This window comes from Otolemur garnettii, unplaced genomic scaffold (genome assembly GCF_000181295.1).
Source record: "Otolemur garnettii isolate 467f Iridium unplaced genomic scaffold, OtoGar3 scaffold00016, whole genome shotgun sequence".
Lineage (NCBI taxonomy): Eukaryota > Metazoa > Chordata > Mammalia > Primates > Galagidae > Otolemur > Otolemur garnettii.
The window spans coordinates 2,122,433-2,136,621 of NW_003852411.1; positions in this window are offsets into that span (position 1 = coordinate 2,122,433).

Consider the following 14,189-nt stretch of genomic DNA (forward strand, 5'->3'; position numbering starts at 1 on the left):
TGAGGTCTGAAAACAGGATGGCAGACCATAACCAGGCCTTTTTTATTCAGATGAGGTCTGAAAACAGGATGGCAGACCATAACCAGGCCTTTTTTTTTCAGATGAGGAGGCCCATTCACGGTCTATTGCAAGTGTATCTTGCTCTGTAAACCTATATCTTGCTCTTGCTTGACAAACCTGTCTTTCTCTTCCTCAATACACTTTTTTCATGCTTGCCTTGCCTCTGGTGGTCATTCTTTGGCCAAGAGCATACCAAGAACCAAGAATGCAGATGGCTGCCTTACCCACAACAATAGGAACTGTAACCTTTGGTTGTGGGATACAGCCAGCCAGAGGCAACCTGTAGCATGGGAGTGGGGGAGTAAATACCCTCCTCACCTCATTCTCTTCCCTCCCTCAGACCTCCTGCTGGAACTCTACATGAACCCAGTTGCAGTCCAAGTGGGGTGAACAAGACATCTGGTACTCCCACCCCTTTGGCCCCTCAGTGTCCACATGTATTTGCAGGGATTGTTTGTGTCTTCATCACAGTGGATACATAAAGTCTCATCAGCTACTGAATCATGATGGGGTGACATCAATTGTGTCGTACCTGTGGCTGAAACAAAACCATTACAGATCACTGAGGTTTCTCATGTAAGGTAACGGGAAAAAAAAGGAAAAAGAGATAACTAAGAAAAGAGCTGATACTATCCCCATGTCTGTAACAGGACACACAGCCTAGTTTGGTAATCAGAGCTCCTTCTTGTTTTTATTTTTATTTCTTTTCTCACAAAGCTCCTTTCTCGGCCACACCTTCTATTTCTGTGTTCCTCTTTCCCTTTGCCAGTTCCTCTTTCTCTTTGCTTGGAGAGGGATTCTCTCCAGGTAAGATAATCCAAACTTTCATTCTCCTAAGATTCTAAAATGAATAAGCAAGTTAATCCTAGGATCTTATTTTGAGTGTCTTTTTTCCTGATGTCATTTTTTGGTACTATTAATAAATGCAGTAGGAAACATAAGGCAATTCAAATGAAGATAATTCAAGGAGAGGTTAATAAAGGAACAATGCACCAAGGTGTGGGCAGCGTATAAGAGAGATCCAAGCAACGATTTGGCAGTTCCCTTGGCTACTAATAGAGAGAACACACCTCTAATAATAGGAGAACACACCTTCAGAGGAACTGTTTCCATAGGTGGAGAGACAGAGCCTTCTTGAAGCGACTGTGCGGGGCAGGAGACAGGGGAAGTGCCCTTACTTCCTTCTCCCTCTGCCGCTGCTTGGGCTCCCCACTGGTTAAAGCCACATAGAAGCCAGAGAACAACAAAGCCTGTTGATGTGGTCCAGATGGAGCAGCTTCTTGGAGCAGGAACGAGGTGGAGAAAGGTGGCAGAGGATCTCAAAGGACAAACAAAAGATCTCAGATGCCTTAGTACACAAGTCCAATGATTCTCAGAACAAAATCCCACCTTGGTGGCTTCCCGTCATCTACAGAATAAAATCCCAGCTACTTACCAGGATATCTAGACACTCCCACCATCTCTCTCCATCACGGCTGTCCCCATTCACACCACGATTTGTGCTAGGTACTTTGTATTTTTGTTCTCCTTCATAACTCATACCAGAAAGAAGTTCTCCCTCATCTGTTCTTCAAACTCGGTTTAAAATCATGTCCTTTTGTGATGGGTACATTTGAGTGTAGCTCCTTCTCTTTTTCCATGTACTTAGTCCACCCGTAGTATACTTTTCGTTAATGTGGCCCTTATTGTACTCACGAATTGCATTAGGTGCTTTGATTATATCGTTTAATTCTTGTAAGAATCTGGTAATATGGCTATTTTTATCTCTTATTACAGTCTCAGATCCATCTCGAAGTACCTTAGTATAACTAATGTTGGTATGGTCTGCTGCAAGCCTCCTGCTGTGACGTAACGTGAGGCACCAAAGGCTTCCTATCTGAGATTCCTGCCAAAATACTTAGCCTGAATCTAATCAAGTTTTTACATCTGACAACCAGTTTTCAGAGAATGTGGAGGTTAGAGGATCATGCCAAAATACAACATGAAGAAAAATCAATCGGACCACAAAACGAACTCGGGCTTCCTATAAGAAAATTGGTTTCATTTCTGCCAAAAGTCAATTTTATGGTGAAAAACGGGAGACAGGGAACTATTCTTGATTCAGAGACACACCAGTTATTACGTGTACGTGTTGATGAGATCTTTGTTTGCCCAAAGTCATACCAGCAGAGCCATAATTCAAGCTTATCTTTGACTGCCTGAGGTTGCAGAGATGCTGTCTGTGCCTTGTTCTTATCCTCTCGGCACTCACTGTTCTCACATTAGCTTTTTGTGTCAAAGGCTTCTGACTTCAAGCCCCTGAGACTTTGCCTGGGGCAGTCCAGAATTTGAAGCTGATGGCTTTGAGAGTAGCTCTGGGCCTGCACAGGAGGGAGTCAGAACTTCTCAACTTCCTCTTCAGAGGAGACCACTCTGAGGTGTGGTCTCCACCGTTTTGCAGAGGTCCCAGTGAGATTTCTTACCACTTACAGAATTAACCTTCTTGTGAGCACACCCTGTGTGGACTTCCCTCTCTATCTCTCTCACTTCTCCCACTCCTCTGTGGTGCTTCCTGGGATCACTTTCCAAATAAATGACTAACACTCACATCCTTTTCTCGGGGTCCGCTTCAGGGTCAACTCAGCTGGAAGTGGGTGTCAAAACTTCTGGTCTTTGCACTGGACAGCACTGCCTCCTTCATCTGTTCCGTCTTATGATGCAGTTGGTAAGATATTAGCAAAGGAATGGGTTTTGTAGTCTCACAACCCAGGGCTTGGCCTAGGGGTCAGTACCTGCTAATTGTTTGACCTTCGGTAAGTGGATTTCTTTGAGCCTTAGCGTTCTCATTGTTCAAATTGGTTAATGATGGAGAAACTCCTCTATCTACCTTTCAACTTAGGAATTTTCATAGATAACAAATCTTCTTCCTCTTGGTGTTGTTTCTGGCACTAGATTTGTTTAGGAGCACCTACAGACGTTCATAAATCTAGGTAATAATACAGAAGTAACTCACGGCAAGATGCTAGTGATAGCTTGAATAAAGTCATTTTGTACTTTTGCATAAATGGACTTAGCCTCTAGGAACACGACGTACTGGCGCATCAAGAAGTTTCTGTGCCCACTGGGAAGAGATAGTGTGAGCTCGAGACACAGCGGTGTGAAGAACACAGTCTTATGCCTGGCAGAGGAGACGCTCAGAGAATGAGAACTTTTGTGCTTAAGGTTTCACTTTAGATTTTAAGTTTCAAATGGCAGAAACAGTGTTTTATTCATCTCAGATATTTTCTTACATTATAATAATTGTGCAAAAATGAAGAAGACACATTTCGTGCTCTACAACTTTCTTTTCCTACCATATCTGCAGAATTCACGATATGTCAAACAGACCAAGTAAACCGGCAGCACTCTTTTCTGGAAGCCCACTTACTGAATGTGTTCTCATTCATTCCCACCACTTCTCTCTCTCTTTTTTGGACACACTTTCCAGTTGTGTAAATTTCCACCACTTGTGTATAGCAGATTTCCTCCTTTCATTTCTCTGTCCCACTACCACATCACTGGGATTGTTTTAATTCGTCTAGTTCTTTTATACTAACTTTTATGGGAGCATTCTGCTCCTGCTTCTCAGCTTTTGGATTTCATCTTCTGAATAACAACTTGGTCTTGCTTGTCTCCGTAATGAACTAGGGTGGGATTTTTGGAGTTTGAAACATTTTTTCATTTGTGGTACTGATTTCAGCTAATTTTCATCTTTAGTATATCTAACAGATATAATGACTGTATTATACCCACGGCTACAAATTAGTGTCCTCTTAATAACAATTTAAGAATATTACTTAGTGACTGTCTCTCACATATTTAGCATTTCTTAAATTCTTCTTTCCAGTAAATACAGGCTGTTATATTCCTCTTCTTTTTCTTTCTTTCTCTTTCTCATTCTCTCTCTCTTTCTTTCTTCTTTCTTTCTCTCTTTCTCTTTCTTTCCTTTCTTTTGACAGAGTCTCACTCTGTTGCCCTGTGTAGAGTTCTGTGGTGTCATAGCTCATAACAATTTCAAACTCATGGGCATAAACAATCCTCTTGCCTGAGCCTCCTGAGTAGCTGGCACTACAGGCACTTGTCATAATGCCCAGCTAGTTTTCTACCTTTAGTAGAGATGGGGTCTGGCTCTTTCTCAGGTTGGTCTTGAACTCCTGAGCTCAAAAAGTCCTCCCGCCTTGGCACTGTCAGAGTGCTGGGATTACAGACGTGAGCTACTACCCCTGCCCACTCTTCCTATTTTTAGATTGTCTCCTTTTATTATTTCTCTTTTTTCTTCAGGTTTATTGCCTACTTAAACCTAGTTATCTCTTACTCTATGGGTTTACATCTAGACCAGTGCTGCCCAGGAGACATTTCTAAGTAGATGGAAGTGTTCTACATCCGGGCTGATATCACCAGTTACGCGTGGCTAGTGAGCACTCGAAATACGGCTGAGGAACTAAAATTTTAATTTAACCTGCTTTTAATCAATTTAAGTTTACATAGCCACACGTGGCTAACAACTACAACATTGAGAAGAATAGATCTAGATTTTTCTTACATTTACATAACTTAGATGAAAATGCTTTTCATCTCTATTTTATTTTTTTCTTCAGATGGCTATATAATCTGGCCTATACTACTGTGATAAAAAATTATTGTTGTCTGTAAATATGTGTTCCAAAATTATTGAATTCTATTGTCCTCTAAAATACTTTTAAAGAAAAATTAGGAAAGGAAATGTGGTGATGAAATTATTTCTACTATGTATTATCCTAACACACGAATAGTTTGACCACTCAGCAATCTGTAATTGCACACAAGGTAGGGAAAAATATTATACCACCTACAAAATCATCTTTAGATAAAGAGAATTTTACATAGAGGCCAACAACTTACTCAGCTTGCCCCTAACTGAAACTGGGTAATAAGTTAGATATTTTTGAGTTCTCACTTAACCCCTTTTTTTGCTCCTATTTTTCTGTGTCCTTCTTTCTACTAAGGGGCCCATTGCCATCCTATTTCTCCAGCTGACCACACTGGACACTGGCCATGTCCCTTTCATGCTGTCTGACTGTGGAAGCTTACTGTGTCCCCCTGCCTTGAACTCCTTTGCACCAATACCTTCATAATTGATAAGACTTCATTCTCTCCCCACTGAGAATGTATACTGTGGAGTACTGTACCTCTGAGGCTGAGAGGACAGGCTTGGGCATGTGGTGGTTATCCTGGATTTGTCAGCTGAGTGACTGTGTGTTGAGGAAGTCATTTCAACCTCTGTAGGTCCCATTTCCTCAGCTGTAATATGGGGATAATAATGGTCCCTACTATATTGCGTTAAAGTGAATATTAAAATACTACATGAAAAGTGTTTAATCTGGAGCTGGATACACAGTAATTACTAAATGAATGTGGTTATAAATAAATTTTTCTAGGGAAAAATTACTTCTATGTTCCCAAATGAATATCTAAAGATCAAATGTCAGAAACAGTAGACAGGTTGGGGAGAGATTCATAATATTCCCCGTGGGGTCCTCCATATAGTATATCTTTGTTGAATGAGTAAATAAATGATGAATGAATGAATGACTCTGACAGAAGAATATCCAGTTCTCTACATGCTCAAGGTCACTTGCATGGTCAGTAGCAGAGGCAGCAGTAAGAATTCCAGCTTTCACCAAATTGGTCGCTATCCTCTTACAAAGGTTTGCCAGATAAAATGATCCTAAAGCTGTTTCCAGTGGCAAGTGCCATTGGACAGTGTGAGATTTTAAATTTGTATTTTATGTTCTGCCTTGTTTGAATTTCTTAGAAGCATGGATTGTTTTTATAATAAGAGAAAGTTACTGTTGCATGTGTCATTACATGAATACAATAGCCACAAAGTAGCACCCAGTACCTTGCATTTGTACGTGCAATTCTGTGCGCAGATCTTCATGATGTAATTCCTGACTGAAGATGATGTGCGATGTTTGGCAGTTTTAACCCCCAAAAATCTACAGTCATTTTTCTTAGTATTACTATTTTCTTTATGGTCAGCAATGTAAAAAAAGAGTAAGATTCACAGGAAACTGACACAACAGCCCTCCACACACACATAAACTCACACACTGTTATAAAAATGTGATGCAGGAAATTGTAGTCAGAACAGGTTAACACACTTAACCAAACTTCATGGTGATCAAAGCTCTGATGTCATTGCGGAGTCTTAATAGAGCTATACTTTTCTCAGAAAGAGACAAAGAGAATGGAAAAAAAAAAAAAGCCCCAAACAAAACTGTCTCTTCTTCAAAGCCGTAGCTGTTGCATAATATTTTTTCCCCAATCCATGTGGGATATAGTGGAAAAGAATTTCATAATTGCCTTTCAGAATGAACGTTTGTGTTCAGAGATGCTTTGCAGTTGGCGGAATACGACACATTAATAGGTGAATTAATTTAATAAAAATCATAAAGTTCATCTTTTTCCGGTTATAGCTCCTAGCTTTAACATAACAATAAAAAGGAAGTTTATTATTCTGTGTTAGGCGCTTAAATTAATGGCATTATTCATTATTGACTTGCCTGTATTTGCAAAGCTTACTTGATGGTGAGGTCCGGTGACCTCTGAATATTGCTAAACTATTCAAAACTAAATAAAACATTCCTATTTCTAACATGTTTGCCAAAATAATGAATCATAGTAGGCTGCTGTCGGTAAGCTAGCAGCCAGTGACGTGTGTTCCTTTTGCTTTCCTTTAATGTTTGGGCAATTGGTTGAAGTTATTATCACAAAAATCAAACTATTGGGAGCATTCTGATCCGTAGGACAGTTTATGCCTCCCTCAGCTGATCTTCTGACTCAGTTACAATCGGTAAAAATCATGAATAAAACATATACTCCCTCACTTATCTTCCTCCAACCTTTTCTTGTAATCCCACTTCATGTCCCTCGAATTTTACGGGAGGGGTGGGGTGTTCACTGAAAGGTTGGCAAAGTAATAAATAAGAGATTCAAACTTAGGGGTAACTCACTACCTCTGCTACCCAAGCAGTTTTTCATTTGTCCATGTGAGTAGTTACTGAACTATGTTAAGGCATTTAAAAATAGTTGTTCAATTTTTTAAAATAATACTTATTCACTGTAGAATTTTTTAAGATACAAAAAGTATAAAGAAAAAAATAAAAGCCATGTATTGGGTTATCTTAGACATAACCACTACTATTTTTTCTTTTTTATGAAACCAGAAGATACATATACAATCTTAGAGCCTGCTTTTTCACTTCAACTTCTAGTAAGTCACCTATCCTAAGTCACTAAACAATAAAGCCTTATTTTTAGACTGTAATATGCTATATAAACACAAGGCCCCTGCACCATTGCTGCTGTTCAGTCTTCAATTCTGAATCTGAAAGAGACTCCCTCTACTAAGGGAACTTGCAGTATCTATATCCTTGGCAAACTTTGGAACACGGTGTGATCCCTCCGTGCCTAAATTGACCATGTAGTTTGGTGAATTGAGATGAATTTTCTATTTTCAGGTTCATATCAGATCGGAAAGTCCAGGGAGTACTTATCAGAGAACAGCAGACCTGGAGTAACGCTGTAAAAAATACGTTTACAATTTACCCAGAGAAGCATCTTCAAATCCTACTTTAAATTTTCTGAGCATTTCACCAAGCAGCATGGGATGCCTGGGTTTTAGCCACAGCTCCCATGAGAGAAGCTGGGGCAGTTCCGTGGAAGCTCTGCAAACAGAGGAAAGCAGTTTTCGTCTGTGAGCTATTAGCAAGACTAGGAAGTTGGCAAATCAGTAAAAAGGCCATATTTAAATTGTGGGGATTGCGGATTGAAATAAGACACTTGAGGAATTTAAACTAGGGACTGATGAATAGGGTAGTTCCATATAAATTTACATATGAAATACCAAGAAATTTATTTTCCTTCAGCTATTATAAAAGAAACAGAAGTGATGGCTTGAGAAAGAGAAACCCTTTTCCTTATGCCTTGGTTATTATCTGAACATAGATGTCACCAAGAGGCACTTGGCCCAGGGGGATCCCAATGCGCTATAGTTCTCTGGGATCTCACTGGCAATAGAACATTCCCTGTAGCCTGTTTTTAAACTCAGCACCTGCTGGGGGATACCCCTGGCATGGCCTCAAAATCAGTGGCACAGCTGCTAATTTCCACAATTTGCTTTAGTTACTAGGAGGCTGTTACCAGATTAGAAAGGCAGAGGGCCATATGGATAAAAACGTACCAGAGCCCTTGGAATTGCTAGGATATTTCAGAGAAATCCAGTCTAAGGGGGTAGGTTGTGTCACAGTTTACTTCAATTTAAGGTAATAAGCACGGCTGTGGGAAATAGCACAAAATGAAACATTCATCATTTATTTAAGGTCTATCAAGGTCTATCTGCTGGGTTCACAAATTCTGATAATTTAGAAACTTTCTCAGACTTTTTTTCTACTGTTTTTTAAAATTGAGGTATCAGTTACATAAGTAAAATTTACCCATTTTAGTGTACAATTCTATGAGTTTTGACACACTGTGTATAGTTGTTCCTCAGTATCCACAGGGGGTTGGTTCCAGGACCTGTGTGGCCAACAAAAACCACAGGGATGGTTTATATATAAACCACAGGGATGGTTTATATATATCCCTTATATAAGAGATGCTCAAGTCCCTTATATAAGATGTTGTAGCACTTGCATATATCTTACACATGTCTTTCTGAATCATCTCTAGATTACTTACAATACCTGGTACAATGTACGTGCTATGTAAATAGTTGTTATTTGGTATTATTTAGAAAATAATGACAAGAAACACAAGTCTGTACATGTTCAGTAGAGACAATTGTCCATTTTTTTCCTTCCACTATTTTTTATCCTCAATTGGTTGAATCCATGTCTATGAAGGCCCAACTGTCTGCACAGTTGTTTAACCACCACCACAATCTAGATAAAGCACCATAGTTTCTCAGAATTTCCGATTGCCCCTCTGGAGTCCACCACCATCTACCACCAAACGCTGGCAAGCACTATCAGTTCTCTCTTCCTTTAATTTCACCTTTTCTAGAGTGTTCTATCAGGTGGAATCATACATGTGCCTGCCACTTGAGTATGATTTCTTTCACGTAAAATAGTGCATTTGAGATTCATCCAGGTCGCTGGGTGTATTAGTAGTACTTTGGTCCTTTATCTGGCTGATTAATATGGTTTAGTTTATTCCTTCACCAGTTGAAGACCATTTCGGCTAGTCCCAATTTTGTTGATGGGTGAGTAAAGCCACTGTAAACATTCATGTAGATCATTTAATGAATATTAAGTTTTCATTTCACTTGGATAATAAACACCTAAGAGTGGAAATCTTGGGCTATATGGTAAGTATATGTTTAACTTTAAAGAATGAGCCCACTTGTTTCCAAAATGAGAGCCATTTTGTGTTTCCACAAGCAATGTATAAGTTTCAGTTTCTTCACATTCTTGCGAGCACTTGGTCCTGTTAATTCATTAACTAATTAATGAAATCTTAGCTGTTCTACTCTGATAGTTATGTAATGGTATCTTATTGTCGTTTTAATCCGCGTTTCTCTACTGACACATGAAGCAACTTTTCATGTGATTATTTGCCATCTGTATTTCTTCCTTTCTGAACTGCCTGTCCAAATCTTTTGCCTTTAAAAAAAAATTGGGTTGTTTGTTATTTTGTTTTGCGACTTCTTTATCTACCTATTCTCGATATGGCTTAGATAAGATAGCACAAGTTTGGCAAATATTTTCCCTGAATATGTGGCTTGTGTTTTCATTCCCTTCATAGTGCCTTTTAAACAACGGAAATTTTTGATTTTGGAATTTAATTTATCAATTCACTTTCATTGTACTTTTGGTATTATATCTAAGAATTCTTGGCTTAGCCAAAGGCTACAAATATTTTCTTCCACATTTTCTTCCAGAAACTTTAGGTTTTGGTTTTGCATTTAGGTCTATGATTCATTATGAGTTAATTTTTGTATAAAACACAAGGTATGGATAAAAGTTTAATTTTTTTTTTGCCCATGAATGTCTGATTTGTTACAACACAATTTTTGTGTATTAGATTTTAAGGTTTTTTCCTGATGTACGATATTCATACTTATTTATGGAGTACATGTGTTATTTCATTGTATGCACAGAATGGGAATCATCAAGTCAAAATACTCAGGGTATCCATCACCTTTAGGAATTATCATTTCTTTGTGTTGGTGTTGGTGGGAAGTGCTACAAAGAACCAGGCCAAGGCTCAGGCATGGTTGTTCACATCTGTAATCCTAGCATGCTGGGAGGCCTAGGTAGGAGAAGTGAAGAAAAGAAAACCCAAACCCCATATATTGCAAATTCAGATGTCAAGGGAACCAGGCAGGTACAAGGAACAGAAGTGGTAGAAGCTGGCTGGAATAAGAGACAATAGGAAGAGGTGAGAACTCTGATAAAGTAGAGAACACGTGCCTGACAGCAGAACAGCAGCTCAGCTTTAGCAATTGTGGAACTATGATACCTGTATTGACAGATATAATTTTTTTTCTCCTTGCAGAATTCACAATCTATGTAACTTTTTTAATGAGGAAAACTTCTGATTATTGGTTAAAATTTCTCAAATTAAAAATGTCAATTTAAAAATATTTGGCTCGGCGCCTGTGGCCACATACACCTAAGGTGGCGGGTTTGATTCCCCAGCCTGGGCCCTCCAAACAACAATGATGGCTGCAACCAAAAAATGGCCAGGCGTTGTGGTGGGCGCCTGTGGTCCCAGCTACTTGGGAGGCTGATGCAGGAGACTTGCTTGAGCCCAGGAGTTGGAGGTTGCTGTGAGCGTGATGCCATGGCACTCTACCCAGGGGGATAGCTTGAGGCTCAGTCTCAAAAAAAAAAAAATAATAATAATAATTGTGCATATTTATGAGGTAGAGTGTGATGTCTCAGCATTGTGTAATGACCAAATCAGGGTGATGAGTGTAACATTCACCTCAAATGCTTATCATTGCTTTGTGGTGAAAACATTTAAAATCCTCTCTTGTAGCTCTTGCATACAATCCATTATTATTAATTATAATCATCTACTATGCAACATAGCACCAGCACTTATTTCTCTCATCTAAATGTAACCTTGTAGTTGTTGGCCAACCTCTCCCCATGCTCCCCTCACTTTTTTCAGCCTCTGGTAACCACTATTCTACTCTCTGTTTTTGTGAAATCACCTTTTTTGATTCCACATACGAGTGAGATCATGTGGTGTTTAAATTTATGTGCTTGGCTTATTTCATTTTAACTTGTTCTTTAAGTTCATCTATGTTGTTGCAAATGACAGGATTTCATTCTCTTTTATTGCTAAATTGTATCCCATCGCGTATACATACCACACCTTTGAAAAATGCATTCATTCACAGATGCACACTTAAGTATATTCCATATCTTGGCTGTTGTGAAGAGTGTAGCAACAAGCATCACTAATTGCCCAGGTATAGTGGCTGCCTCATGCCTGTAATCCTAGCACTTTGCAAGGCCAAGGCAGGAGGATCACCTGAGACCAGCCTGGGCAGCATAGTGAGATGCCCTCTGTACAAAAATGAAAACAAACAATTCTATACCTCCCCAAATCAATAATCATCAGGGAAATGTAAATCAAAACCACAATAAGATATTACCTCGGTAGAATGACTATTATCAAAAAGAAAAAAAGTAACAAATGCTAGTTAAGGATGTGAAGAAAGGGGAAATCTTATATATTGTTGATGGGAACATGTTAGTCCAGCCATTATGGACGACAGTATGGAGGATCCTCAAAAAATTAAAAATAAAACTGCTGTATGACCCAGCAATTCACCCAGCGGATGTATAGCCCAAGGAAATGAAGTAAGTATATGGAAGTGATATCTGCACTTCCACTTTCACTGCAAAAGAAAACAATTTTGTTTTTTAAAGACTAAGGTACATGGAGAACTCAACTTTGTCCTCCACTCTCCCCCCCAAAAAAATAATAAAAAGAAAAGAGAAAGACTAAGGTGCAATGTGTATGAATTTCTGTGTGTTTCAGTACACTAATGCTGCTTAAATCTTTAGTGATGAGAGGTGACGTTACACTGAGATGTTTCTGGTCTGGAAATCTTCGTGGTAATCTGCCTTCCAGGGATCATCTGTGGCTTTGGAGTATTTCTCATAATATTGTTTTCTTCTTCCCCCCTTCCCTTGTTTTATGCTTTTTGCTTCTATTTCTTCTTCACTTTTCTTTCTGATTCCTTAGCCTGACAGCCTTAAATCTGTCCCTTGTACTCAAGCTCAGAATTATTTTAAACATTTTCTTTCTTTCTCCTAGAGCCAACTATATAAACTCAAACCTTCTGGGATTCACCGTAAGAACCTCCTTCCACATTCTGCGTCTGTGAGAGACAAGCGCTGGACTGGTGATGTCAGAAGTGAATGACTGCGGTATGAGCCTCATGAATCAGCAAAACTGGGGGGAAAAATCCGGCTTCAAAACTACTTCTGTCCACACCGCGGCTACCACCTCTGACTGATTTTTTTTTTTCTTATTAAGAGATACAGTAACTAATTTTAGCTTTGTGAAAAGTTGACTTCTTCTCTCATTTATTTCACTTTTATCTGACGCCTCAGTTTTTTAAATCCCAAATCACCTAAGCTTAGTAAGGCAGAATTATTTGGGGCAATTAATCAAAATGTAATTATTGAAAATTTGCTCCACTTATGAATTATGTAAAGCAATCAAAGATAGTTTCCGTCCTCAATGAATTTGTAATCTAGTGTGTGGCAGAAAGCATTTGTTTTCACTTCTAGGAAGGCCTGTCCCTCCTTTTCTATCTAAAGTTATCCTTCAGTTATTGGATCCTCCAGAATGCTCATAGAGAGCGAGAACCCCTCTCTTGGCCAATGTTTTTATCACTGAAATGATCCTCCAGTTTTATAATTAGCTCCACGTCAGTTTCCACTACAAGTGTGAGCTCCTTGAGAGCAGCTCTTTAGTTGTATTTATCCCATTTCCAGCTTATAGAAGATGCTCGAAACCATCAGGCTTTTGACTGAAGAATTATGGTGAACTATCACACAAAAACACTTCTCAAAAATATTAAAGTATATCACAGTTCTTGACTTCTTACAGTAAGCATGGCTTTGAGCTTACGCTTTTTTAAACACTCTCACTCTAACCTCTCAGTTTCATCGATTTGATTCCAGATTTCATTATCAACATTTCCATTAACCCCAACGAGTGCCACATTTATGCAGGTTTTTATATGGCCATTGGACAGCTCTTCTTGAAGCTGCTTATCCTGTCATAACAGGTATTGAGTGTTTTTTTTCTTTTTGTTTATAAAATATTGAGCAGGAGACCACAATGAGGTTTTGCTAAATTAAAGTTCGTGCAATTAATGGACCTTTTATTTCTGCTCAAGATTGTTGAGCTGTTAACTTTGAGTTCCTTTAAAATTAATAATGACTGTTTTTTTTTTAAACCTATTTTTAGATCGGATGTGTTTACAAATGCTTCAGAAAATAATGCAAGGGACGAGATAGTTTGATTGGAGGCATGTTTTCTGTTTTGCAATGGATTCTTCTGAACCTAGCAGATGCATATCAGATTTCAATTTATTAGACATACTAATAGTTACAACATTTGCACCCCTTGAAAGGAGAATGAAAGAAAAGCCTGATTAATTGTTGGTGGAATGATCCTTTGGCCCAGCTTGCTGAGTGATTTATACTGGTGTTTTGTTAGACACAGCTGAACAAAGCCTCATTCACAGTGGGTGTTCAATAAAAAGAATTATGGGGTTAGGAACTTGCATCCTCAAAGAAAATATACTACAATCCGAACAAATGAAATGTTTAATTTAATGTCTTCTAGAATTTTCTGCCCAAATCATTTTTCTTTCCAGTCTCTTTGAGCGCATTTTTTCTCTTTTAGAAACACAGCCTATGTTTTGTGCCAAATTATCTCTTTCAGTATTCCACATTCTTTGATTGTTTAGCCATGTCTACATATTTTTTTTGGTTTGTTTTGCATCTCCCAATGCTTGCTTTCTTTCTTCCCTTCCCTTCCCTTCCCTTCCCTTCCCTCCCCTTCCCCTTCCCCTTCCCCTTCCCCTTCCCCTT